This window comes from Hesperophylax consimilis, chromosome 31 (genome assembly GCF_061612785.1).
Source record: "Hesperophylax consimilis isolate HC1 chromosome 31, BYU_Hcon_1.0, whole genome shotgun sequence".
Classification (NCBI taxonomy): Eukaryota; Metazoa; Arthropoda; class Insecta; order Trichoptera; family Limnephilidae; genus Hesperophylax; species Hesperophylax consimilis.
In genome coordinates this window covers 11,212,411-11,236,115 of record NC_142866.1, presented here as the reverse complement: position 1 = coordinate 11,236,115, position 23,705 = coordinate 11,212,411, and the positions used below count along the sequence as shown (strand labels likewise).

The 23,705-nt window shown below is 35.1% G+C and overlaps 3 long non-coding RNA genes across 8 annotated transcripts in view; all 3 read left to right on the top strand.

Annotated features, from left to right (window-relative positions):
- The window catches only part of LOC149409453 (uncharacterized), a 49,592-nt gene extending 48,359 nt beyond the window's left edge, over positions 1–1,233 (top strand). For all 4 annotated transcript variants that reach the window (XR_016305193.1, XR_016305192.1, XR_016305191.1 and 1 more), the window contains one exon: positions 1,093–1,233. This is a non-coding gene — a long non-coding RNA (uncharacterized LOC149409453). The remainder of the gene's footprint in view (positions 1–1,092) is intronic.
- Positions 1,234–2,822: 1,589 nt separating this feature from the next.
- The window catches only part of LOC149409451 (uncharacterized), a 50,564-nt gene continuing 29,681 nt past the window's right edge, over positions 2,823–23,705 (top strand). For 2 of the 3 annotated variants that reach the window (XR_016305197.1, XR_016305195.1), the window contains exons 1-5: positions 2,823–2,971; positions 4,196–4,343; positions 8,593–8,675; positions 10,506–10,722; positions 13,194–13,341. This is a non-coding gene — a long non-coding RNA (uncharacterized LOC149409451). The remainder of the gene's footprint in view (positions 2,972–4,195; positions 4,344–8,592; positions 8,676–10,505; positions 10,723–13,193; positions 13,342–23,705) is intronic. The other variant, XR_016305196.1, reaches the window with a different exon arrangement.
- Positions 13,395–21,935, top strand: LOC149409452 (uncharacterized). Its single transcript, XR_016305198.1, has 2 exons — positions 13,395–15,403; positions 15,976–21,935. It is a non-coding gene; the product is annotated as an uncharacterized LOC149409452 (long non-coding RNA).

The following is a 23,705-nucleotide window of genomic DNA, read 5'->3' as shown; positions in this document are numbered from 1 at the left end:
TCTTATTTTTATAAATTAAAAACATTACACCTTGAAAGGATATTTAAATGACTTACCAAATTTATTCAATATTCGACGTTTTTGCTTCCCTTCACTTAGATAAATATATTTAAAAAAAAAACGGGACATATGTATGATACAGACGCTCAAAGAAGAGCGAGTAAACTCGCTATTTTTCTATGACTGGCCTGCTGGGCACGGCCAAGAATGCGAGTAAACTCGCTCTTGGCACAGAAGCGGTTAATACCAAATGGCATAAAAATATTATTTGCGAGAAAAACGAAGTTACGTCTGTTACGAAGTGTCAAGTCTACGTCTAAGTCTACGAATTAAGCCGACAATATATCCCTTTTAGAACTGGCTGATACGATAGTGCGGGAGAGTTTACTTGGAAAATTGGATTTTTCGAATATTTTTCTGTGCATTTATGGCATGAAACTATTCTAAAAATAACAAAATTCTGGAAAAATACCATTTTTTTTCTGCAGGTATGAAAGAGATATTTATGCCAACTGCAAAATAAATATAAGTTTCAGCAAAGACAAATTCCGGGAGTAAGTCTATCTGCCTCTGCCAGCTACTTAACCAAAATGTTTACCATTATGTATTTCAGCGGAAGAACTTTTCCAATTTTCATAAAGAATACATTTTTCAACATCTTTGTGAATGTTCTTTCAAAATCCACACTGAAATTGTTCCGTTCACAGGTTTTTAGTGGGATAGACTAGACTTAATTCTTAAGAAGATATTTATTGAAGACAAACTTTTTTTTAAAGATATTTTGTACTAAATAAGTAACAAATCCTCCATACTTTGCTAGTTTACTACTCATGTTTTGCTAGCGACATTCTGCAATGGATAAAATCTCATTTGTAAACCTTTTACAAAGTCCCGATTGTAGTATTGTGAATGAGTGAACAAACTCCAATCTACAATTAACATGATTACTGTATGCAAACCCCTAACTCACTACATAATGCGTGCTGTTCCCATTCAGTGATTGTGACCTTTAACCTAACCTAACCTAACCTAACTCACTACATGATGCGTGCTGTTCCCATTCAGTGATTGTGACCTTTAACATGGTTTTAGGCCGCCTCGCTGAAGGCAGTGTGACTGCTCAACCTCATCTCAGATTCCGACAGAAGAAAGGAAGATTGCATCTGCGATACCTCAGCCAGATACACAGAAGTTGTGCTGGGACCTAAACATTCTCGAATATTCCTTGAGAAAGCAATGCGTGAGTTCATTTTACATATTATAATAATAAATAATTCAATATGTCAGCTATCTTATACTAACATTTAAATGTTCCTAACATTCCTTATTTAGCATTTGTTGTAAACTAACTAACTAACTTAATAATCATACTAGAGGTATGCAGAAAGGAAAACCACCAAACAACTCTGGATTGGCACACACTACTTGCTACATTTGCATTCATACATGATCTCATTCTGTTATTCTGATTCTTGACATGGCTGAACAATTAGGTTCACTTAGGATTGGTTGTTTGAACAATTCATCAAATTTCAACACTCATTTTCAAGTTCTGCGAAAGATTTTTTCAGGTTCTTTTTTATTTCAGTTTTGTCAAGCAACTAGCCTATAATGATATAATAACAGAACTTGAATACGAGTTTCACAGAACCCGAAAATGAACGTTGAAATTTGATGTATTTTTCAAATTCTCCAGAAATGGAAAGTCATTTGAAAAAATATGTGTGACTTATCTTTATTTGCATTTTGGTAAATGCCCATATAATATAATTTTTTTACAATCGATTATTCATCCAATTACAGCACAATCTTCTCATTCTGACACTCTTAACATTTAGGAAGATAATTATACAAAAAAGGTCTTAAGGTTATTTAAGAGGATTCAAATTGTTCACAATCTATATCAATTTGTAGGTAGGTATGTCATGAACTCGCAACTCAAATTACATATTATTTTAATTATATTAAATTGGAAGTCACTCCAAAATCCATGTACATACTTGCAGGCGAATCATTTTAAAGACGATTCAGTTGTTTACACCAGTGGTCCCCAACCCTCGGTCCGGTAAAAATAAATTTTTAATATGAAACATGAAAATGTTAACAAAAAAACTTACTGGGACATTTTGACTCGGAACGTCCATAATTTAGAAAGAATTCGATATTCATAAAACACATTGTTTTATGTAGGTAATTAATAAGAAAACTATCACTTCACTTTTTTACACCGTCCATACAATAAAAAAATATAAATAATTTTCAACTGCCTATGAAAAAATCCGTGCATTTGTAGTCATACAATTTGGACATTTTTATTTATTTTATCCATGTAATAATTTATAAATATTTGATACAAACTGTGAAGAATAATTATTTATCTTTCCAATGACGAACAAATCACATATCTACACATTATAGAAAAAAGATAAAAAATATGTGCATAATGTATGGACGCTCCGGTCAGATCTGTCCTTCAGAGGCTCTAATGGAAAATGATGTTTGTGGCTAGTAATGTCCTTTCGAGGCCTGCTTTCTATATTAAAACGGAGTTAGAAAGTTTACTTAATTCTGCAAAATAGTGCCATGGACATTTGTAAACCTTTTACAAAGTCCCGATTGTAGTATTGTGAATGAGTGAACAAACTCCAATCTACAATTAACATGATTACTGTATGCAAACCCCTAACTCACTACATAATGCGTGCTGTTCCCATTCAGTGATTGTGACCTTTAACCTAACCTAACCTAACCTAACCTAACCTAACTCACTACATAAAGCGTGCTGTTCCCATTGAGTGATTGTGATCTTTAACATGGTTTTAGGCCGCCTCGCTGAAGGCAGTGTGACTGCTCAACCTCATCTCAGATTCCGACAGAAGAAAGGAAGATTGCATCTGCGATACCTCAGCCAGATACACGGAAGTTATGCTGGGACCTAAACATTCTCGAATATTCCTTGAGAAAGCAATGCGTGAGTTCATTTTACATATTATAATAATAAATAATTCAATATGTCAGCTATCTTATACTAACATTTAAATGTTCCTAACATTACTTATTTAGCATTTGTTGTAAACTAACTAACTTAATAATCATACTAGAGGTATGCAGAAAGGAAAACCACCATACAACTCTGGATTGGCACACACTACTTGCTACATTTGCATTCATACATCATCTCATTCTGTTATTCTGATTCTTGACATGGCTGAACAATTAGGTTCACTTAGGATTGGTTGTTTGAACAATTCATCAAATTTCAACACTCAATTTCAAGTTCTGCGAAAGATTTTTTCAGGTTCTTTTTTTATTTCAGTTCTGTCAAGCAACTAGCCCATAATGATATAATAACAGAACTTGAATACGAGTTTCACAGAACCCGAAAATGAATGTTGAAATTTGATGTATTTTTCAAATTCTCCAGAAATGGAAAGTCATTTGAAAAAATATGTGTGACTTATCTTTATTTGCATTTTGGTAAATGCCCATATAATATAATTTTTTTACAATCGATTATTCATCCAATTACAGCACAATCTTCTCATTCTGACACTCTTAACATCTAGTAAGATAATTATACAAAAAAGGTCTTAAGGTTATTTAAGAGGATTCAAATACATCCACTGTTGCAGAAGTTTCATTCCACAGCACCATTACTTGTGTCATGCTATGCTGTGCTAGAACATCTGTTTTGCCAGTGGTACCACCACTCGGATAATCAAGTCGTAGCGACCACTACATCTGAATAGCATTCAAAGAGGAATGGACTATCAATAGAATTGTGAATTATATTAATACAAATTATTACAAGATTTAATAATTATTTATCTTTCCAATGACGAACAAATCACATATCTACACATTATAGAAAAAATATAAAAAATATGTGCATAATGTATGGACGCTCCGGTCAGATCTGTCCTTCAGAGGCTCTAATGGAAAATGATGTTTGTGGCTAGTAATGTCCTTTCGAGGCCTGCTTTCTATATTAAAACGGAGTTAGAAAGTTTACTTAATTCTGCAAATTAGTGCCATGGACATTTGTAAACCTTTTACTAAGTCGCGATTGTAGTATTGTGAATGAGTGAACAAACTCCAATCTACAATTAACATGATTACTGTATGCAAACCCCTAACTCACTACATAATGCGTGCTGTTCCCATTCAGTGATTGTGATCTTTAACATGGTTTTAGGCCGCCTCGCTGAAGGCAGTGTGACTGCTCAACCTCATCTCAGATTCCGACAGAAGAAAGGAAGATTGCATCTGCGATACCTCAGCCAGATACACGGAAGTTATGCTGGGACCTAAACATTCTCGAATATTCCTGGAGAAAGCAATGCGTGAGTTCATATTACATACAGGGTTTTCCAATAAGAGGTGTTATTTTGATATTCAATCGTAAAAGATCAATGGTTTCGTTGCTTGTGTGGCACGTAGCGCCGTCTTGTTGAAAGTAAACGTTGTCCAGATCAATACCATCCAATTCCGGCCATAAAAAATCATTAATCATCTCTCAATAGCGCAATCCATTCACCGTAACTGTTGCTCCAGCCTCATTTTCGAAAAAGTAAGGTCAATTGACTCCGCCGGACCATAAACCGCATCAAACAGTCACACATTGAGGAAAGAGAGGCTTTTCAACAATAACTCTTGAGTTTTTCGAGCCCCAGATGCGACAATTTTGCTTGTTGACGAAGCCACCGAGGTGGAAACGGGCCTCATCACTCAAGATGATTTGCATTTGATTCACTCAAGTGAATTTTAATAATTTCAATACGTTGTTGAAGCGTGTATCGTACCATTTTTATTAATGGCGCAGTTTCTACTTGTCAAATGTCAAAAAATGACAGCCTCAAAAGTAACATCTACCGAAATAGCGGGGTATTCAAAATAACATCTCTTATTGGAAAACCCTATATTATAATAATAAATAATACAATATGTCAGCTATCTTATTCTAACATTTAAATGTTACTAACATTCCTTATTTAGCATTTGTTGTAAACTAACTAACTTAATAATCATACTAGAGGTATGCAGAAAGGAAAACCACCAAACAACTCTGGATTGGCACACACTACTTGCTACATTTGCATTCATACATCATCTCATTCTGTTATTCTGATTCTTGACATGGCTGAACAATTAGGTTCACTTAGGATTGGTTGTTTGAACAATTCATCAAATTTAAAAACTCATTTTCAAGATTTTTTCAAGTTCTTTTTTTATTTCAGTTCTGTCAAGCAACTAGCCTATAACGATATAATAACAGAACTTGAATATGAGTTTCACAGAACCCGAAAATGAACGTTGAAATTTGATGTATTTTTCAAATTCTCCAGAAATGGAAAGTCATTTGAAAAAATATGTGTGACTAATCTTTATTTGCATTTTGGTATATGCCCATATAATATAATTTTTTATTATTTTACAATCGATTATTCATCCAATTACAGCACAATCCTCTCATTCTGACACTTTTAACATCTAGTAAGATAATTATACAAAAAAGGTCTTAAGGTTATTTAAGAGGATTCAAATACATCCACTGTTGCAGAAGTTTCATTCCACAGCACCATTACTTGTGTCATGCTATGCTGTGCTAGAACATCTGTTTTGCCAGTGGTACCACCACTCGTATAATCACGTCGTAGTGACCACTATATCTGAATAGCATTCAAAGAGGAATGGACTATCAATAGAATTGTGAATTATATTAATACAAAGTATTACAAGATTTGCATGCTGTCTAGTTTCTAGGCTAAATCTATTTGTTGCCTCAAGTAAGTCTATATTGTGCATGAATCTCGGATAATTTCCAAGCGTCCACATATAGACGTACCTGATGAATTTTTTCTGGATTAGTTAATTTTCTTCACAATCTATATTAGTCCAGTCAGTGAGGAGTTTTACCTTGCAAAAGGTTAGGTAGTAGCGATTTTGATATATGTTGTTAAGATTGGGACTCTAAGGAAAAAAAAAAGTTTTCGACCTTGGGAGGGTCGAGCTCGACCCGCCATCTTGGATTGAAGGTGCCAAAATTTGTTTTTTTCAAAATAATTGTGAAGTGGTCGTTTTTACAACCAAATTGTCGAAGGCAAACTTAAAGACAACTAAATTACCTACATTTTTTGTTAAAAGTTTTTTTTTTGTAAGTCTAATAGATAACGAGTTACAGTGGCGGAAATGTGAATATTTGTCTAAAAAATAATGAAATTCCCAACATTGTAAATTTTTCGGGTTATTCATTACATAATTATAATAATTTTGCTAACTCATTTCCACACCACCATGAGGTAGAGAACATGTCGAATTTTTTTTATTGTGGTATCCCCAGTAGGTCTACTTCACAGATTATTATTACTATGAATTATGTTACTATAAATTATGTTACTTAATAACAGTCTTCGTCATCAATGTCATCATCTAACTCATTGCCTGTGATACTGAGATTCTGGGCTTCCATTGATAAAATCTCTTCTTCTTCGTCCTCGACATCGATGTGAACCTCTGGCGAATTTCGGCATGTTTGACCATTACAGCACCCACATACAATAGAACACTTCCATCCAGCTTTCCTGCAGCTACATGCAACGCCGCATCCTTTTTTACAATTGCATGAAATAAATTTTAATAAAGTCTCGGGTGCTGGTTTCTTTGTCATTCTTACTGGAACAAGCCCGTTGGTGTCACGTTTCCAGCCCCAGTTTTCTGGATTTTTTTGGATTCCATACCATTTTTGGACTTGATGGTACGTTCTAAATGCATGGTACCGTGCAGCGTCGTTCGTTGGTGGTAAAGAGGCAAGATTGAATTTGCTTTTTGTTGTCGACTTTGCTAAACGTTTGTAGCGGACTTCTTCCAAGGTTTCCTTATCCATGTCACCCCCGTACAAAGCAACAAGAAAGCGTGTTCCTGCAACTGCTATGTCTTCTGGTGTTGCATCATGTTGTTTGAAGATTCCTATCATGGCATTGAGTCTTGTGTCGTTTTGCACAAGCGAACAAAATTTTGTTTTTCCTTGGTTGAAGAAGGACGATGTTGTATCGCAGCCGCTAAAGGCATGAAGAAACAGAATATTCTCAGCCGCCTCTTTGTATTTCACACTATTCGCGGAATACAGTCTTTCAAAAGTTTTGCCTCTCCCAGGTTTGCGAAGATATATACTAATTTTGGGTGGTACATATGCTGTCAGCAGAACTAGGAGATCAACGTCTTCGCCAATAATGAAAACAGCGTCATATGATGAACACAAGGAAATCGCAGTACTGACAATCAACTCATCAGCATCTTCTTCAGCCTGCTTAACTGTAAAATCATCCTGTATAATATTGCTTTGTAAGGATCGAAATCAGACGGACTTTGTTATTTTCATTGGCTAAAAATCGTTCTTGTGAAACTTGAACTGGCATTGTTTCATCAAAAAGAACATCTGCAGACATGAGCATCCAGGCAACGTCCTGTAACCAGGACTCAATCAGTGTTGCCAAGTCAGCTGTAGACTAGGATCCCACTATAACAAATCAACGTCGTCGAGCTACACGGATGATGCTATATAAGTATATTGTAATGTAGAAATACGTTAAAATGATATTGTGTAATATGTTAGTACAAAATTTATCAAGAAAACTGGAGTTTTACAATTTTTTGTCAAAATTTTCTTCTTTCAACCGCTGTAACTCGTTACCTATTAGACTTACAAAAAAAAAACTTTCTACAAAAAATGTAGGTAATTTAGTTGTTTTTAAGTTTGTCTTCAGCAATTTGTTTGTTAAATCAACCACTTCATAATTATTTTGAAAAAACCAAATTTTGGCACCTTCAATCCAAGATGGCGGATCGAGCTCGACCCCCCCAAGGTCGAAAACTTTTTTTTTTCTTTAGAGTCCCAATCTTAACAACATATGTGAAAATCGCTACTACCTAACCTTTTGCAAGGTGGAGCCCTTTTTTATCCCCCACTGACTGGACTATATCAATTTGTAGGTAGATATGTCATGAACTCGCAACTCAAATTACGTATTATTTTAATTTATTAAATTGAAGTCACTACAAAATCCATGTACATACTTGCAGGCGAATCATTTTAAAGACGATACAGTTGTTTACACCAGTGGTCCCCAACCCTCGGTCAGCGGACCGTTACCGGTCCGTTAAAAAAAAACTAAAAAACAATAAAATGGTACCGGGCCGCGAAAAATCACTTATTCTGTTGAAAACATCTTTACGCTACGTAACCGCTGACACAATACCATCGAACACAATTCAATAAAAATTATTAAAAATGCTCTAGAATATTAACATTTAATTTAACCACCCTCAGCGGGCCGCGGTAAAATTTTCAGATGTTGACCGGTCCGCGGTGACAAAAAGGTTGGAGACCAGTGGTTTACACCATTAGTATCCAAAGTTTAATAAAAGGCAATATTATAGCATCTGCCTGGCTTTTGAGCCGGCATTTAAGTTAACACCGAATAACTATGTCAATGAAAGAATAGTTGGGAAGATTTTCCAAAAGTATCTCAGCAACACATTGTAATAATTAGTAAAATATGTATGCATTAAAATAGGATGTCTGTGTAATTTCAGATGTTTTGTGACAACAGCATCTCTTGTGCAACTGAGCGTGCTTGAGTATCGAAAAGAGTGGGTCTTCCAGGTGAAAAATCCAGGTACATTTTAATTCATTTGAAGAGTTGTCAGTTGTATGAATATGTATGCGTATCATTATGTTATATCGACATGGTCCATGTAGATTAATTTAAAATAATCGCTTTACTTAAAGTAGCAGATTTATAGAAAGACTATTTTGCATTTGTTGTGTCAATATATTAATGTATACAGTAGAACCCCGTTAATTCGAACCCCGATAATTCGAAAAAACGCGTAATTCGAAATTATCGCAAAAAAAATTTCCGCAGAAAAATTTTTTCATACAAAATTTTTTTTAATTCGAAATTCGTTAATTCGTAATTCGAAATTTATTTTTGTCCGCACACGAATATTTGTTCGTGTAATTCGAAAAAATTTAATTTTTGCGAAAATAAATCATAATATTTCGTAAATCTGAATCTAAAAGTCAGCCGTGGCGGTAAAACGCCGAAAAATGTATTTTTACGTGGTTATACATCGTCCTAATTAGTATTATTATTTTGTAAATCTGAATCGATTTACACTGGAATGTCGTATTTTTTCAAATTTATTTCGAATATCCGAGTTTAAAGGGACGAGAAAATACATTTTATGCGGATATATGTCGTAATTTTACGAGTTTACGCCAAATATCTGCATTTAAAGGGTCGGCCGCGACGAAACTCGGCCGCGTAATTTCGATTTACGCGTAAATATATCGTATTTTTACTAACTTTACTTCGAATATCCGCGTTGAAAAAATACGGCGCGACGGAAATCGGCAGAAAATTTTCGATCCATGCCGAAATATGACATATTTTTACGAATTTACTTCAAATATCTGAACTTAAAAGGCCGGCCGCGACGAAAAACTGCCAACAAAATTCGATTTACGCGGAAATATATCATATTTTTACGAATTTATTTCGAATATCTGAATTTGAAGAGCCGGCTGCGACGGAATACGGCCGCGAATTCTCGTTTTACGCGGAAATATATCGTATTTAAACGAATTCAAATTCAGATATTTGAAATAAAGGGCCGGCCGCGACAGAAGATTACCGCGAAATCTCGATTTACGCGGAAATATATAGCATTTTTATGAATTTATTTCGAATATCTGAATTTGAAGAGCCAGCCGCGACGGAATACGGCCGCGAATCCTCGTTTTACGCGGAAATATATCGTATTTTTACGAATTCAAATTCAGATATTTGAAATAAAAGGCCGGCCGCGACGGAAAATTACCGCGAAATCTCGATTTACGCGGAAACATATCGTATTTTTACGAATATCTCAATTTAAAGGGTAGGCCGCGACCGAAATCGGCAGCAAAATCTCGATTTACGTCTAAATATATAGCATTTTTACGAATTTATTGCGAATATCTGAATTTACAGGGCCGGCCGCTACGGTAATCGACCGCGAAAATAAAGAAATAATTGGTATTAATACGAATTTACAACTAAAATACCACCCGGATTTGAAGAGGCGGCCGAGAAAATCGATTTTCGGCGTATTTTTTTTTTTTTTTTTCATAAAATTTCGAATTACGTGGGAATTCGTTAATTCGAAATTTGATTTTTGATGTCCGCTGGATTTCGAATTAACGAGGTTCTACTGTATTGAGAATTCAGAATAATTGCGCAGCGATTGAATGAAATATGACTTCTCTAAATTGATTTTTTTGTTTTGAGAAACAGTATCCAACGAGATATTTTATGATTGTATTTTTATTTGAAAAAATAAAGTAAAAATGTAGGTTATATTTTGTTCTGCAGTTCCTCAATATATGATTGCTTAGTGTTACACTTCACTCCTGTACTCACTTTTAGTTCACTATAGTTTTTTTTTTGCTCCCTTGGTTAAAGATGTACACTTCTTCGGAGTGCTCTTTGAAGTATGTTGGCGACCATCTTGACAAACTTCTCCTGTTCCTCAGCCGACCGGAGGAACGGGAAAAACTGCACCTCTACACATTGAAAACCGTTCCACTGATGATTATTCTTCTGAGACCGAAAGGCAAAATCAAGACTGATGTAAAGTTCTTAAGTGGTTCCTAGAAGAAATTTTCTGATTAATATTTTGGTAAAGTATGATATGTTTATTTTTTAATTTTATTTATTTTTATCATCTTATTCATCAGGCGGATAATTCTTGTCTTCTAAAGAATTGAAGCATTTCATGGGTTTAACGATACTTGGTCATATCGTCAGCTTGATTCGTAGAAAGCGTAACTACCATTTGTCAAATTTTACAGGAGGCGCAATAAACTTTGTAGTGAAAAAAATTAAAGACAGGTTATTTATGTTCAGAACATAGCATATTTTTCTGCATTTATTTTCAATCAATAAACATTTGTAATTTAACCTTTAAGGTTTTAAAATATATTTACCAACATGTCCCAATGACATGGTGAAATTTCGTGGAATTTCGGGATGCTCCCGAGGTATCTAAAATGTGCTACACATTCCAAATTTTTTTGGTTGTCGTTAAAAAAAATACCACTTTTGAAACTAGATAAACAATGTAAAATTATCTTTGAAATGTTTGTATTTGAAATAAACATTGACATTCATAAAAATAAACTTTTAATATGAAACATGAAAATGTTAACAAAAAAACTTACTGGAACATTTTGACTCGGAACGTCCATAATTTAGAAAGAATTCGATATTCATAAAACACATTGTTTTGTGTAGGTAATTAATAAGAAAACTATCACTTCACTTTTTTACACCGTTCATACTATAAAAAAATATAAATAATTTTCAACTGCCTATGAAAAAATCTGTGCCTTTGTAGTCATACAATTTGGACATTTTTATTTATTTTATCCATGTAATAATTTATAAATATTTGATACAAACTGTGAAGAATAATTATTTATCTTTCCAATGACGAACAAATCACATATCTACACATTATAAAAAAAAGATAAAAAATATGTGCATAATGTATGGACGCTCCGGTCAGATCTGTCCTTCAGAGGCTCTAATGGAAAATGATGTTTGTGGCTAGTAATGTCCTTTCGAGGCCTGCTTTCTATATTAAAACGGAGTTAGAAAGTTTACTTAATTCTGCAAAATAGTGCCATGGACATTTTATTAATTTTTGTTTAAAAACAAAGTGGATTTTTTTTAACGAATTTACGAGTTTTACTATTCCAAGTGGACTAATTTTAATACCAAATGGCATAAAAATATTATTTGCGAGAAAAACGAAGTTACGTCTGTTACGGAGTGTCTAGTCTACGTCTAAGTCTACGAATTAAGCCGACAATATATCCCATTTAGAACTGGCTGATACGATAGTGCGGGAGAGTTTACTTGGAAAATTGGATTTTTAGAATATTTTTCTGTGCATTTATGGCATGAAACTATTCTAAAAATTACAAAATTCTGGAAAAATACCTTTTTTTTTCTGCAGGTATGAAAGAGATATTTATGCCAACTGCAAAATAAATATAAGTTTCAGCAAAGACAAATTCCCGGGAGTAAATCTATCTGCCTCTGCCAGCTACTTAACCAAAATGTTTACCATTATGTATTTCAGCTGAAGAACTTTTCCTGCCTTGAGCACTCACACAGAGCGGCTCAATATAGCACAAAAAGGAGTATTAAAGACTATACTGAAAGTTCCGCTTAGAACTCCGACAGAAGAAATATTCAAAAACTTCAATGTTTACAATGTACAGAAACTATATTCAAAAAATATTTTATTTAAACTGAAAAAAAACATATCCGAATACTCCACTGCCCAACATAAATACACAACCAGGGCAAAAAGCGAAAATATCCAGATTACTCCCAGTTTGAACACATCCTTTGGACAGAGAAATAATAAATTCCATGCTATAAAATTGTTCAATGCTCTACCAAATGAAACCAAAAAAATAAACGAAATGAGTATATTTAAAACAAAAGTCAAAACATGGCTTAGAGATCAAAGTAATAATCAACTTACAAACATTATGAAGACAATGTAAAGACAATTCAAAACTAAATACAAAAATTTAAGAAAAACTACAGGCCGCCTCAGAACAGGAAACCCTAGTGAGGAGGACTGTGAAAAAAATACAAAAAATATACTTATATTATACTTTAAACCTACATAATGTACAAATTTTGCTATTGATATTAATAAAAAAAAAATAAAAAAAATTTTTTCATAAAGAATACATTTTTTAACATCTTTGTGAATGTTCTTTCAAAATCCACACTGAAATTGTTCCGTTCACAGGTTTTTAATGGGATAGACTAGACTTTATTCTTAAGAAGATATTTATTGAAGACAAACTTTTTTTTAAAGATATTTTGTACTAAATAAGTAACAAATCCTCCATACTTTGCTAGTTTACTACTCATGTTTTGCTAGCGACATTCTGCAATGGATAAAATCTCATTTGTAAACCTTTTACAAAGTCCCGATTGTAGTATTGTGAATGAGTGAACAAACTCCAATCTACAATTAACATGATTACTGTATGCAAACCCCTAACTCACTACATAATGCGTGCTGTTCCCATTCAGTGATTGTGATCTTTAACATGGTTTTAGGCCGCCTCGCTGAAGGCAGTGTGACTGCTCAACCTCATCTCAGATTCCGACAGAAGAAAGGAAGATTGCATCTGCGATACCTCAGCCAGATACACGGAAGTTGTGCTGGGACCTAAACATTCTCGAAAATTCCTTGAGAAAGCAATGCGTGAGTTCATTTTACAAACAGGGTTTTCCAATAAGAGGTGTTATTTTGGTATTCAATCGTAAAAGATCAATGGTTTCGTTGCTTGTGTGGCACGTAGCGCCGTCTTCTTGAAAGTAAACGTTGTCCAGATCAATACCATCCAATTCTGGCCATAAAAAATCATTAATCATCTCTCAATAGCGCAATCCATTCACCGTAACTGTTGCTCCAGCCTCATTTTCGAAAAAGTAAGGTCAAATGACTCCGCCGGACCATAAACCGCATCAAACAGTCACACATTGAGGATAGAGAGGCTTTTCAACAATAACTCTTGAGTTTTTCGAGCCCCAGATGCGACAATTTTGCTTGTTGACGAAGCCACCGAGGTGGAAACGGGCCTTATCACTCAAGATGATTTGCATTTGATTCACTCAAGTGAATTTTAATAATTTCAATACGTTGTTGAAGCGTGTATCGTACCATTTTTATTAATGGCGTAGTTTCTACTTGTCAAATGTCAAAAAATGACAGCTTCAAAAGTAACATCTACCGAAATAGCGGGCTATTCAAAATAACATCTCTTATTGGAAAACCCTATATTATAATAATAAATAATACAATATGTCAGCTATCTTATACTAACATTTAAATGTTCCTAACATTCCTTATTTAGCATTTGTTGTAAACTAACTAACTTAATAATCATACTAGAGGTATGCAGAAAGGAAAACCACCATACAACTCTGGATTGGCACACACTCCTTGCTACATTTGCATTCATACATCATCTCATTCTGTTATTCTGATTCTTGACATTGTAGCAGTGCGTACTTCTGGACGGGCAGTTCCTACCCGATTAGAATTAACATTGGTCAACATTCTACGATTGGCTCTACTGTTTCAAGCTATTGGTGCAGAGCGCACTTCATCGACCTCAGTTGCTTGCTGGACTCGTGGGATTACGGTGTGTTCGTACAGCGCTGGAACAATGAGGGTCTACTGTGCGAACTACGAAAGGTCTTTTTCACTTATATCTTTTAACAATGTACTTATAATTTAAATAGGGATTACTCATTTTAACTTCTTGCGTAGTTATTTTATAACTCGCTGGCGCCCGCTCAGACATTCTTTACAAGATTTAAGTGTTTTTAAATTCATTAATGTTACATGTTCGTTAGTCAAAATTTTATCAAGATGGCGTTATTTTCACGTACATTCTTGTCACGCTCTGAGATAAGTTGTTTGATAGAGTCTCATGTTTATTTTATTTGATTAATCATTTTAATTATTGTTTTAATAAATTAGCGTCTGTTGATATTTAAAGTATTCTATTTTTTAATCATCCTTATCAGTTCTCATCACTACCTTCCTACTTGAGTTTTGCGTGTGCGTGGATGACTAGATAATTGTATTCGGTAATTTGCCAATTAATGTCACAATCGAAAGACCCATCATTAATTTTATACAATGAATCTCTTCATCACGCACCCATAGCATAAATGTTACAAATGGCAGCCCTTGTGGGTGAACCTAAGTTTGACTAATTAATAAATGCAGTATTTTTCTTTCATTGTTTTAATCTTGTATTGGATGTCTGATTTTTTTTTTTTCATAATTTTCTTGTATAATCCCTTGAAAAAGACCTTTCGTTTTGCATGGTAGATGTTCGGGTGTTGTTCGGAATACATCGTGTCACTGAGATTTTATTAATTTTTCATATTACGCAGCTTTGCAATCTGGCACAACTCATGACGTTTTCGTCTTATTATCGTGTTCGTTAGTACGCTGACGTCACACTTATTTTATTTTTTTTGTTTTGCGGTGATTGTGGTTGTTGTATTGTTGCTTGCATGTTCTAATGATTTTTTTCTACCTACCCTGTTAGTTAGGTATGACGGATTCGACCATTGTAACAAGAAGTCGTGCGTTAATCATGTCAAAACCAGAGGATGGCACTTCTTCGGCAAATTCGGCGGTCGCGTCTAACACAGTTCCGGTTCACAAATGGAACTTAACCTTCGACGGTACGGGGAACGTACATAATTTCATTGAACGGGTCAACGATTTGTCGATATCTCGGAACGTAAGTACAGCTTCTCTTTTTTCATCTGCGGTGGAACTTTTCACAGGTCATGCTTTAGACTGGTTTAGAGTCAACCGTTCTTCTTTTAAGTCATGGTCGGACATTGTAATTGCTCTAAAGGAAGAATTCGAGCTACTGGACCATGAAAGACGTTTAGTTGCTCAGATCAGAGCCACGTACCAGCAACAAAAAGAGAACCTGGGTTCATTCATAACACGTGTCTTGACTTTAAACAATCAATTGTCGTCGAAATTACCAGATGACGAAATTCTGGAAATATTGCAATGTAATATGTTACCGAGATACATTCAAAAATTATCGCTCTCTGTCATCTCGGACATTAATTGTCTGAAAAAATTGGGAAAAATGATTGAACTTGCAGACAGTCGGTCTGATTCCAGACCTTCCCCGCCAAATGCAAATACTGTTAATTATAATAATGTTCCTCATTCCTCCTCTAATAATTCATTTAGCAGAGGGAATAACAGAATGTCTCAGAATAATCCCAATTTCAGGAATCATCGTCAATCTTTTGAGTTCAGTAAACGTAGCCCGTCAAATATGAGTTCTAGGGAGGTGAGATGTTTCCGCTGTGGCCGTCCTGGGGTGAAGGCGCCTTCATGCAACTGCCGGCAGGCAAAAAACTAGATGTCCTGGGGGTCCTGTCTACGGGCGGCAAGTCGACACCGTTCGCTGACATCACCGCCAGGCATCGGCTTGCTGTGCTGTCGGAAACCAGAACTTTCTTCAAGAACCTTTGGACTTCGAAGGTGGTGAGTGCGGCTAAAAGGGATGGCCGTCCACACATCATTTTCCAAGTTCTGGGTTCCAACTTTTCTGGCCTTCTTGACTCTGGTTCGCATATCTCAATTATTGGTAATAATTTTCATCGTCAATTTTTAAATCTAGGGTTAAATCTTTCTGTTCTTAAGAAAACATTTTCACTCACTTCTGCTACGGGTCATACTGTGGAGTGCGTTCACAAAATTGCGGTTCCGGTAGTTCTTGGTAACGTTAAGAAAATTTTTAATTTTGTGGTTATGCCAGATATAAAATCTAACATCATCCTCGGTTGCGACTTTTGGAAAGTTTTTAACATTTGTCCCAAGTTAACTAAATTAATGACTAATGACTCTGACAACAGTTGCGTGTCTGAGGTAAGAGGACTGGATAGCTTTGAGAACTTAGATTCATCTCAACAATCAATCTTAAATAACGTTATACTGGAATTTAAAGCCTTTTCTAGTAATCGTTTGGGTAGAACGTCTCTTGAAAAACATGTCATTGACACGGGTGATTGTCAACCTATTAAGCAACGTGTTTATCCGATATCTCCTCATTTATTGCCGGAAGCTCACAGAGAACTTGACAGACTATTAAATCTGGGAGTAGTAGAACCCAGCAATAGCTCGTGGAATAATCCTATTGTTTTAGTGCCTAAGAAAAATGGTTCTTTTAGACTTTGCTTGGATAGTAGAAAACTCAACGCGGTCTCGCGGCGGGACGCTTATAGTCTACCGTTGATATCTGATATCTTAAATAGTCTCGGAGGAGCACGTTATCTATCAACTTTAGACCTTAACGATGCTTTTTTTCAAATCCCGTTAGAGGAAGATTCTAAAGAGAAAACCGCATTTACTATCCCGAAACGAGGCCTATTCCACTTTGTAACAATGCCTTTTGGTCTTCATGGTGCAAGTTCTCGGATGATGAGGCTAATGGACAAGGTTTTGGGTCCGGAGTTCGATGGGAAGGTCTTTTGTTATCTAGATGACATAATTATCATTAGCTCTACCTTTGAAAAACACATTGATCTTTTAAGACGGGTTAAACAAAAGTTACAAGCCGCGGGTTTGACTATTAACGTAGAGAAGTCAGTCTTTTGTCGTGACTCCCTTAAATACCTAGGTTTCGTGATTGATAAGGATGGGTTGAGAACTGACCCGGGAAAAGTAAAAGCAATCGTTGACTTCCCCATTCCAACGTCGCAAAAGAGCTTGCGTAGGTTTATCGGTATACTTTCTTGGTACAAAAGGTTCATTTTAAATTTTTCCTTAATTGCAGCACCTTTGCATAATTTAACCAAAAAGGAGTTTGCTGGTAAAAAATTTGTATGGAATGAACAGGCTGATGCTGCCTTTACTAAATTAAAGAATATTCTGGTCAAGGCTCCTGTTCTTGCTTGTCCCGACTTTAGTAAACCCTTTACAATTAGTTGCGATGCATCGAACACCGGTTTGGGGGCGGTCCTTTCTCAATCGGACGTTAATGGTATAGAACACCCTATTTCCTTTATTTCCAGATCACTATCTGCACAGGAGAAAAATCACTCCACAACCGAGAAGGAGTTAAATGCTATGATCTTTGCACTAGAGAAATTTAGGGGTTATATTGAAGGTTCGCCTATTCCTGTCAAGGTGATCACTGATCACTATAGTCTAAAATGGCTTACAAACTTAAAGTCTCCGTCGGGTAGATTAGCGCGGTGGGCGGTTAGACTACAGCAGTTCAATTTTGAAATAATTCATAGGAGCGGTAAAGACAACATTGTTCCGGACGCACTGTCTCGTGACCCTTTACATGTTGACTTGATTAATCAGTCCTTTTCCACTTCCGACCGTTGGTACTTAAGTTTGAAAGATAAAATTTTGGCTAATCCGGAAAAATTTCCAGCGTTTAAAGTTTGCAATGGTGTCATCTTCAAACACATTCAGAGCATGGAGGCTCTACACAGGTCTTATGACTGGAAGGAAGTTCTCCCAAAAGAGTGTAGGAAAAACGTCATCGTTCAAAATCACGTTCCGCCTTCTTGTGCACATTTTGGCATCTTAAAAACGTTAAACAGGATTAAACTTAAATATTACTGGCCAAAAATGGCAGCTGATGTGAAGTCTTTTGTAAGTAAATGTCATACTTGTTTAGGTTATAAAAGTTCTAACTTACTGCCTCCTGGGTTGATGGGTGACCCGAAACTGGTGCAAAGGCCGTGGCAAATGATTGCGACAGATCTATTAGGTCCTTACCCTAATTCTTACAAAAAGGGTTATACTTACCTTTTAGTGGTTTCTGATTTCTTTACCAAGTATACTAGACTTTTTCCACTTAGGAAAGCAACGGGTAGTGTTATTGCGGAAATTTTGGAAAATGATATCTTTTATAAATTCGGTGTTCCAGATACGATTGTTTTGGATAATGGCCCACAATATATATCGCGTGACATGAAAGCGCTGGCCAATAAATTTCATATCCGTCACTTGTTTTATAATTGCAGATATCACCCGCAGAACAATCCTGTTGAGCGTGTAAACAAGGTGTTGGTAGCAGCCCTGGGTTCTTTTGTGGGATCTGATCACAGATCCTGGGCGTGCCATCTACCTGAAATTGAACTGGCCATAAACACGGCTGTTCATGAAGTCACAGGCTATACTCCGTTCTTCCTTAATTTTGGTAGAGAGATTGTAATTTCGGGAAATGACTACAAAGGTGTAGACTTTAACGCGGAAGACATTAGTTTCTCTAAACGCGATTCATGGGCATCTGATTTACATGAATTAAATGACATTTTCTCCCAAGTTCGCACGTCCTTAAGACAATCATACGAACGTAATAAGGTTCAATATAATCTGCGTCGTAGGGACGTTCAATATGAGGTTGGGGACATTGTCTGGAGAAGGTCATTTGCTTTGTCAGACGCTAGTAGATACTTTTCAGCAAAATTAGCCCCCAAATTTATACGTAGTAAAATTATTTGCAAGATATCGCCGGTTGCTTATCAATTAGCGGATATGACAGGGAAACCCGTGGGAACTTTTCATGTTAAGGATATAATCAAGTTAGAAGAAGCTAACTGACCTTGGGGTGGGTTAATTGATGAACTATTTTTCTTATGTTGTAATCGTTATACTTTTATTTGAGAATTAATCCCTTTTCTCTTGTTATATATTAGGTTATTGCTTGCCTAGCCCTCAGGTTTGCAATTTTTCTTGTGTTCTCTCTTTGTGAGGACATGACTAGTATTTTTGTGTCTTCACATTGAGTGGATTTTTGTATAAGTTTTGTTTTGTCCTTGTGTACATGTGTAGTATGTGTTTTGGGGAGTAATTTGTCCATTCCGATTCAACGCGGGGGATTGACGTTTTTTAATCTCACGCATTGAATCCACATTTTTTTTGGATTTGAGTGCAATTATAGTGTATTGAACATTTTGTGATCTCACGATTTGAATCCATTGTAGTATTTAATGCGTTATCCTAGGGCAGTGAAGTTCACAATCTCAGTTGGCCACTGTTTTGTGCTATTTTTCTGTTCGAGGGATCTTTTAATAGCTGATTTTACTTGGTGAGATGATAATAATTGTTCTTTAATGAATTAAGTACGCGATGGCGACTTTGTTTTGAGGTACGGTTTGTCCTTTCTAGAGGGACATACTGTATTTCAATTATGGCATATACGAAGCTGTATTTCGGTTTAACAGTTCTGTACCGAGTTTGGTCCTCGTGTCATTTTAATTGTGTGCATGGTTGTTCTTTATATGTTGTTCCTTAGTACTTTAGTTTGCCTTGGTGTTGGTTGACTATTTTAATTCATTAATTTAGAAAATACTTCATGCAGTTTTCCGCGATAGCCTCAGATGCTCATAACATTCTATTTTTCTCTGGTTTTAGGAAACCATTGGCATGGTGTTTTCTTTGATTTAGTCATTGTTTAATACACTTTTCAAACATTTTTTAAAATTTTATGTCATAATAATTTATTTATTTATTTAATATTTATTTGATATTTAGTGAGTTTTCACTCGCTCAGGTTATTTGAGATTTACAGAATCTTATTTTTTTTTAACATTTAAAAATTGCATCCTTTCATGAAGTTTCTTACTTTTATTTGCTCTTAATGTCCTTGGCTTGAATTATGATTAAAATGATATTTTTTCATATTATTAAGAATGTAAATGAGTAATTTATTATTTTTTTTTTTTTTTTACATTTTCTTTTAACAAATACTATGCGTTTTCACATGCAATTGCTGTGGCTTCTCTCTGAGCTCAAGATAAGTCGCATCAATTTCATTTGGACTTAGCTGTATTTTTATCAATATTGGGTCATCAAATATGGTTCTGGTTGAGCCGGTCACTTTTATCTTATTATGAATTTGGGTTTGTTTCTGGGATAACTTTATAATTTTTCATCTCTGCTCGCAGAGGGCAGTAACATCAATGTGGATTTAGACGCTATTATTTTCATTTTATAGTGTTTTTTAGCTTCAAATTTAACTTTTGGTGGGCGCTCAGCTTTCTCTTTTAGCTAGACTCGTTTTATAAAATTTTTTATTAAATTTTGTTAGTCTTTACTACAGTTTATCTTTTCATTTGTTATTCTATTCAAGTTTTTGTTTTCACTTCAGTAGTTGTTAAATTCCTTGCTCAGTAATCCATTTTGTCAAGCATAGCATACCTTTCTTTTCACTTGCCTCAAGGAAGTCAGTCGCCTTCATCACTCTTCGGTTCTTCACGTCAAGATAACTCAAGATAATACAAAATTTCAAGATTTACAAACTTTTATCAATTCTTCGAGGAAGCAATTTTGTACAAGTTCGAGCCTTCAGGGAAGCAACATTCTTCTACGGGAAGAGTTTAATAGGATTCTACCTGGCCGTTCACTGCTATCAGAAAGAGGGTGCAGCTTCTCAAGATTGCATTTGTTGTCAACATTGGAGAATGATGATACAATTATCGGGGCTCATTATCTTCGCCAAGCAAGTTCAATCTTTTTCACTGATGTCAGAAGAGGGTCTTTCAGATATTCCATCAGCGAGAATTCTTCCTTCTACTTCCTGGGTGTTGGCGCTTCAATCCTTGCTCAGCGAGCACATCACGGACTTCTACAGAACGTGCTGGACTCTTCTTCTAAGGCATTATCTGAATTTTGTGACTCCTTACCACTTATTGGACTTGGATTTGGAGGCATGAGGAGAAATTCAAAAAAAAAATTATCGTGCCGAAATTTTTTTTCCTTTGGAAGGGGGGTAATGTAGCAGTGCGTACTTCTGGACGGGCAGTTCCTACCCGATTAGAATTAACATTGGTCAACATTCTACGATTGGCTCTACTGTTTCAAGCTATTGGTGCAGAGCGCACTTCATCGACCTCAGTTGCTTGCTGGACTCGTGGGATTACGGTGTGTTCGTACAGCGCTGGAACAATGAGGGTCTACTGTGCGAACTACGAAAGGTCTTTTTCACTTATATCTTTTAACAATGTACTTATAATTTAAATAGGGATTACTCATTTTAACTTCTTGCGTAGTTATTTTATAACTCGCTGGCGCCCGCTCAGACATTCTTTACAAGATTTAAGTGTTTTTAAATTCATTAATGTTACATGTTCGTTAGTCAAAATTTTATCAAGATGGCGTTATTTTCACGTACATTCTTGTCACGCTCTGAGATAAGTTGTTTGATAGAGTCTCATGTTTATTTTATTTGATTAATCATTTTAATTATTGTTTTAATAAATTAGCGTCTGTTGATATTTAAAGTATTCTATTTTTTAATCATCCTTATCAGTTCTCATCACTACCTTCCTACTTGAGTTTTGCGTGTGCGTGGATGACTAGATAATTGTATTCGGTAATTTGCCAATTAATGTCACAATCGAAAGACCCATCATTAATTTTATACAATGAATCTCTTCATCACGCACCCATAGCATAAATGTTACAACATGGCTGAACAATTAGGTTCACTTAGGATTGGTTGTTTGAACAATTCATCAAATTTCAACACTCATTTTCAAGTTCTGCGAAAGATCTTTTCAAGTTCTTTTTTTATTTCAGTTCTGTCAAGCAACTAGCCTATAATGATTTAATAACAGAACTTGAATATGAGTTTCACAGAACCCGAAAATGAACGTTGAAATTTGATGTATTTTTCAAATTCTCCAGAAATGGAAAGTCATTTGAAAAAATATGTGTGACTAATCTTTATTTGCATTTTGGTAAATGCCCATATAATATAATTTTTTATTATTTTACAATCGATTATTCATCCAATTACAACACTATCTTCTCATTCTGACACTCTTAACATTTAGGAAGATAATTATACAAAAAAAGTTTTCAGGTTATTTAAGAGGATTCAAATACATCCACTGTTGCAGAAGTTTCATTCCACTGCACCATTCCTTGTGTCATGCTATGCTGTAGACAAGGGCAGATTCATTCACAATAATGAATCAATTCAGTCTTATTCACCTGGTCAAGTGAACTAATTCATTGAATTCATTAATTTAATTCCTTGATTCGACACTTCATTTTGGTTTTGTACCTAGATTGCTCACATTTAGGAAACTTAAAGAAAGCAATAATGTATCATTTTTTCGCATTCATGTAAATGTGTTCGTTTTGAAAAAAACATTTTAAATAAACACACAAAAAATATCTAATATAGGGAGTTATTTTGTACATTGCAGAAGTTCATTTATAACTTTACTTAGAAAACCTGTATTTGTAAGCTTTACACTTTATAGCACAGAGTTCTTAATTCGAGGAGAGCTTTCGAGTAACTTTAGTAAAAAAAGATATGTCGTTCCACAAAATAAACATGTTACAAACTTTTTAATAAATATGTTATTTTACGAACAAAAATAAAAAGTAATTTTACAAGTCACTAATAAAATCGTTGAAATGGGTGCCGCAAAGGAAACGGAAGGCGCAGGGCGCTGGACCTGGACAGGAATAGTCGGATGTTTATTTTTTAACTGCCATTTCTAAATTGTGGAGCAATGCATCCCTCCATCTACTTCAGAAAAGTAACACCGAAGTTCGATCCTTTTTCTAGAAGACATCTTGGCTATTCAATATGTTGCTTTTTCCTATAAAAAACAAAGGTAAAACATCATTAAACAATACCAAAAATAAAAAGTCCCACTCGATTTTTCCTTTTTTTGCATAGAAAATTTTTGCTGGCAAACTGAATCCAACAATAAAAATTATTATTATCTTTCTTCGTAAAACTATCTATATATTTACTACAAAAAGTAGGTACCTTAAGGGGGGGCTAGGGTTAATTCGTACGAAAAAAGGCATTTTTTTGTGAATTTTTTGTGACAACACAGTTAAAATCTCTTTTTTAAATCTAATAATACAGTAAATTATGACATTTTAAGAATGGTGTATAAAATTTTCACGGAGAAATATAAAAAAATACGGCAATGGCAGCAATTATTCGGACGTGTCTCAAAAAAAAGTAGAATGGTGGTGCCCCTCATAACTCGGTGCTGGGTCATCTGAAATCAAAAAATTAAAGT